Source organism: Falco naumanni, chromosome 1, assembly GCF_017639655.2.
Source record: "Falco naumanni isolate bFalNau1 chromosome 1, bFalNau1.pat, whole genome shotgun sequence".
Lineage (NCBI taxonomy): Eukaryota > Metazoa > Chordata > Aves > Falconiformes > Falconidae > Falco > Falco naumanni.
The window spans coordinates 114,612,388-114,618,387 of NC_054054.1; positions in this window are offsets into that span (position 1 = coordinate 114,612,388).

A 6,000-nucleotide genomic window follows, 5' to 3' on the forward strand; every position below is an offset into this window, starting at 1 on the left:
AACAGCAGTGGGGAGTACTGAGGAGCAGGTGCATACCCCCTGCACCTCAACTAAAGGACTGAAAACCGAGTAAAACTTCGCCCTTTCTCACGGTTCCAAAACACCCAAATTCTCAAAGCTTTTCGTTTTCAGGTGGAAAAATTCTGTACGCTTTGTGTATTTATGAATTCAGTCTTAATTTCTTCTTGGATTGTTTCTTACAAATCTTAATTCTGCCTGGCGCCAGAAGTACTGGCATGGAGTACACATGGAGGACACCACCACCTAAAAATGGCCCAGCTGATACACAAGATACATACAGAAGAAAGCTTAATTCGTTATTTTTTAAAACATGGATGCAGTATGACTTAACTTATTTTAGCATAGTCAACATTCCGTTCAATTGCCTGAAATCTTGTATTTCCAGTTCTGTGTCTGATCTTCTAATGAAACAATAAAGTGGACTGAAGGGGGGGAAGGACGGATGACACCAGTTCAACATTGTGGAGAAATCCCCGTAGGTGCTCCCTGCCTAACACCTTCTTAAATTTAACTTACCCTTCTGCTTGACTTACTTTTGTTGTATTTCTTTTTTTATACTAGTAAAAGAGAGTTTATGTTGGTGATATTCCTCCCTGTGGAAAGGAATGCCTTCCTAATTAATTTCTATCTCCCTTTAAAATAAACAAACAAACGAGAAAACACCCACGTATGGCCCACAGAACTGTCATACTACAGGAGAAGTGCAGTGTGAGGCCACTTTTCTCACTTTTTTTGTGTTGAGAAGTGCAAGGGACTAAATGAGCTCAGAGTCCATCTGGTCTCACAACAGCCTTTGAAGTTTTGAATCGCCTGGTAAACGGGGTTATTCAGTGAATCACATTTAAAGCCCTAGAACGCGGAGAGGACTCCCGGAACACATCTCCTGCAGTGAGATAAATATCAGAAATGAAAACATTTGCCTGCTAAAGGCAATGGAAGCAACCACCACCCAGAGCCAACACGCGCAAAATGCCTCCATGAGGACCTGCTCCTGTGTATTCCCCCCAGACTTCATGGGCTGGCTGGCAAGTTACTACGCTGAGGAGGTCACTCCAAGGTGTGAATCCACCCAGAGTCCTCACCCTGGCAGTGAAAAGCAGTCCCAAAAGAAAAGATCGGTATTTTTTTCTGTGGAGTCAGCAGCAAAGTGTCCAGGCACCTATATAAATAGCTTAATATAATTTTGTAATTGTATAAAAGAGACAAATTCAAGATGTCTGTCCAGAAAAATCAATCCTCAGTAACCCAGTTGGCTTCTTTGTTGTTAACAAAAGCACAGGAAGGGCAACCATTTCCTAAATGAGCTTTTTGAATGAACACTGGAGGCTTATTACAAGAAATTTCCAGAAACAAGTAACATGAACGCTCCATAAATCTCAGCTTCTCTCTATAAATAAAATTCTTCTTCGGAAAAAGGTGCTGAGGGTTCAAGCACATGCTCCTTCCCTGCTACCACACCAGTGAGCCTTCAGCTGGAAGTCTCAGGCGAAGGTCTCCGTAAAGCTCATTAACAATCTACCTGACCTGGCAGCTCACGGACTGATCCGGTACCGACTCCTGGGACAGCCTCAGGATTGTCCTGCAGCCACCTGGGTATTTTGAGGTTTCGGCTTTGCTTGGATGGATCTAAAGGTTACAAAAATAAAGGAGATGGTACTTCCAGGCTGCTTTATTGATTTTGCAATAATAACTGTCCGAGTAAGGCATTTCTTGTCATCCCACAGTCTGATCTGCACGTGTAGCATCCTGTTAAAGTCAGTGGGAGTTTAAAAAGGAGCAGCTCCAGCAGCAGTTCCTTAATGCAAAAGTCACTGACACAGAACAACAAAAAATGGAAAAAAAATAAGTTTCTCTCTTATCTGTTTCAAAATTCAGTACTCGCTGTCTGCAGGTTATCACAAACGACAAGAATGTTCAACAGCAGGCAGCACCGATACCTATCTTTTCGTTATTTTAGCCACAGGAAAACGGGCACAATGGAAATAAATCTCTGACAGAAAGGGTGGTGTTTCCAGTATTGCCAATGCCTCTAACGGAAGAAAAAATAGACAGCATTTGGAAAAAATGAATGCTGAAGAATGAAAAAAAAAAAAAAACACTCAAAAATGGAGCAACACTTGACAGTTCCACCACTGTTAAGAAATTCTTCTTAAAGATTAATACACCCCATGGGCTGAAAGGGCTACTGGAAAAAGCTAGCTCCTTTCCAGTCCTAGCAAGCCAGTCTGTGAATAAATAACTGCCTGAGCTTATATACCCTGTCCGATATGTGTACAGGTAACGGCTTGATGTGCTGGGATGGAACGGAGAGATGAAGTGAGCGATTTAGGGGAGGGGATGGACACAATCAGAGGGAGATGTGCAGTTGGAAATAGGACAGTTATTTTCCTTGGACAGTCCACCCCGAAAAGCTTTAGCACACTTCAACAGCACTCCCGTGGAAGGTAACAAATGCCCCCCCCAGATCCCGTGGGGATGAACTGACGACCGTTAAGAAGAGCTGACTGCCAGGTTTCAGCAAACCTACGTTTGTGTTCAGCTTCCCAAGGCGGCTTACAAAACCAGAGATAAGGCAGCGTGCTGTAGCTCCTCACGGCGTTTTACAGGGAGCAACAGACTCTCACCTGAGCATTACCCCCACTCGGGCCGGCTGCCTCAGCCGGATTTCCTGGGAAAACTGCCTTTCGGAGCGAGGCCAAGGCGATCGATGCATGCCAGAGCCATCTGTGGTTCCAAAAGGAAATAACTCTGCTGCTGCTCTTGGAATGTTTGCTCGGATTTCTACACAAGAGACTCAAAAAGGAGAGACAGGCGTTGGGTTTTTTTTTTTTTTTTTTTTCTCTTTTTGCTTGGGGGAGAGAAGAGGAGGAGTGGTGTTGGTTGTAATTTTTTTAAATCCCCACCCCCTCCAAACGCCCCGACCTCCAGCAGCCATGTTTCCTGCTTTTTATTCCTAGAATTTAGACAAGAAAAAAAGCATTGCACAAAGCGACACATGAGCATGTTGGAGAGATCCAAGTAAACACTGTGTAAGGGTATCTGGATGTAGAAGGAACATGAGGAACTCTATATTAAAAACAAAGTCATCTTTATTTACTGGGGAAAGGAAAGCCATAAAGGAGAAAAATCAAATGTGCCAAGAACTGCATTTGAAGAAGCAACAAAACCGGATTTTTTTTGACAGCATGGTCATTATCAGTGCCATTTCAGCTACACTTTTATTTTAATGTGCACATCATCATGTGCTACAGCCTCAGAAAGTACCCTGTTCAGATGCTGACCTTAAAAATAAGCCATAAAGCTAAATTTCTACCATAAATCCAAATCAAAATATTTTCATGAATACAGTATTCTCGTAAGCATTTCTGAACTTGAAATTCATTAAGATGGAACTCAGAATATTTCAGGTGGACAATACATACTCAGGAAAGTCTCAACATAAACGTAACTGTCCAAACCTTCAGTTGATTTACGGGAAATTAAAAAACACACCTATTCCACAACTGCTTACACAATGAAGATTTTATACATGAGAAATGCCAAAAAGTCCACTCAGAGTTCCTAGAATCACGTCACAGGGGGTAAAAAAAAATATTTAAAAAAAAAATGCAAAAATGCATGCCACAGGATTGAAAGCTAGGTTTATGCTAAAAACCTAATGTGATCACGTAGCTGTTGATTTTACAAAGTTCCGGATATTCCCCAAAACCTTTGAATGGGACGAGAGTTTTACAAGCAGCACGGTTTCACCCAAGCCCTCAGGAAGCTTCTCTCAACCCTTCCAGCTCGGGCTTGTTCTCCTGACGTTATTTCCTGCTTCACCCTGGGACTTCTCACACGAGCAGGCTTGACCTTTCCTTGCCATGCTTTTCTTTCAAAACACAAAGCAGTATTCCCAAACGCTTTTGCCAAGAGCACGCTTTCACGCCCAAGGCTGTACATTTAGGGTCAGGGCTTCGCCCCCAACACGCACTGACCTCGCCTGGTCTGAGCCACGAGGGCTCCTCACGGCAGCTCCCGCACAATTGCGGAACATCAAGCCGAGTCCTGCCGTCGGTGGGTGCCGTTAAGAGCACCAGCAGCCTGGCATCAGATTTATGCTACTTTTAACCAAAAAAATCCTTTCCTTGGCATAACCAGAGTTCTGAGAAACAGCGCTGCATTTCCCAGTAGCAACAGGCAGGCTGAACCTGAAAGAGGACGGACAGAAATTAAAGTGTTTCAAATTCAGAATTATCTGTCAAGAACTGGGAAGAGAGGAACAGAATTTAATAAAAAGTTATTCAAGCTATTTAAGTGAACTAAAAATAAATTAAGCCATAAATTAAGCTAATGATCAGTGAATTCTGCAGGTTTCCCTCTGCCCCAGGAACATCAGCCTCTCCGCAATTACTGGTCTCCTGCTGGAAGCTACGTTCAGAATCTTTTAGACTGCATTTGCTATTTATTATGCTAAATGATATTATTATATCATTTGCTATTTAATTTCTTCATAGACCTAAATACTGCTTTTAGTACCCTTGATGTTGTAGCTTCAAACAGAAAAAAAAATCTCAGTCACTAAGACACACAGCATATGGAATTATTATGCTTCTTTCAAAAAAAGGAATTCTCTTGCCAGGTGCAGTGCACAAGTTCTTCCACAGGTTTGGTTTGATCATCTTGAACACATTACTTCAGCTTAAACACTCCAAAAGTGTTTAAGCTGACACACTGACTTGACTTGATTTCTGAATGCCAGTCAATTCACAGCATGAGAGATGCACCGTAATTAGGAAATCTTACAATACACAGGATGCCCAAAAGAGGAAAACCCAAGAGATGGGCTGAGCACCCCCCTCCCCAGGCTCGTCGAGCAGTTTTTGTAGAGGGCAGCTCTGAAAATGCCAGTTCCATCTAGTGCAACTCTAACCCTGCATGACAGAAGTAACTAACACACAAATCTAAAAGTGGCAAAGCAACGTAGATGGCCGTGTTGCAGAGCAGTGATAGGCCTCAAGGTGAAGTAAGAATTTTGGAACACAGGACCTCAACCTGGAGAATCCCAACAAAAATCCACACAGGTCCATTCATATCTGGATTCCACTATCGGGTGTTTTTGTGGAGAAGGCCTTACATATAAATCTCAAGGATATGTAATTAGCTTGAGACAATATGATGAGATAATGTAATGTAATCGAGTTTTAACCCAGTAAAGCAGTTGCTGGTGATCTTGGTCTGTCTTCACAGAGACTTACAACTTGGGTGTAACGCAAATTTCCTGGATTTAACAGGCTTTGAGACACGTATTTAGATACGGAACCCAACTGACTTTACTATTACCCAGCATCCAGCCATTTTACCGATTCTTCCTTGGCAGCACGGACAAGGAAGCCTTTTTCAGGTTTGAGAACAAAGAAATGAAATTACAGGAGACTAATCTTGCCAGTGTGCCAAATGAGAACATTCACAATACAACAAGTTCAAGTGTCCTGCCGTCACTTTTCTTTATATTCATCTCCAGTGTAATCCCCCCCAATACTTATTATTTCTACAAAAGGGTCGATTAAAAAGTTAAAACTATATGCATTAAAAAAAAAATTAAAAATCGAAGCACATTCCCAGATTTTCACATATATAGACCATTAATAAAACAAATTAATGTTTGCTTCAGAATTTGATTGAGAATAAAAAAAAAATTCCTACCATTTCTTTATCAATGCACTGACCCACAAAATCCTTGCTTGTAATAAGCAAGCTAGGTAGCTGGCAAGATTGCACGTTTGTTTGCTGCTGTACCTGTACTGCAATGCAATCACCCCCTCTGGAGCCCTTGCCATTTATTATTCAAGGAACACCACAGACTAATGGCCCTAGCTAACAGAAAAAAAGTCTTTGTACTAAACTGAAAAAAAAAAAAGTCCAAAAAAAGCCATTAAAAGACTTTCTGAAACACATAAAACATCGTTTGGGACAAGATAAAACACAGTATTTCATGTG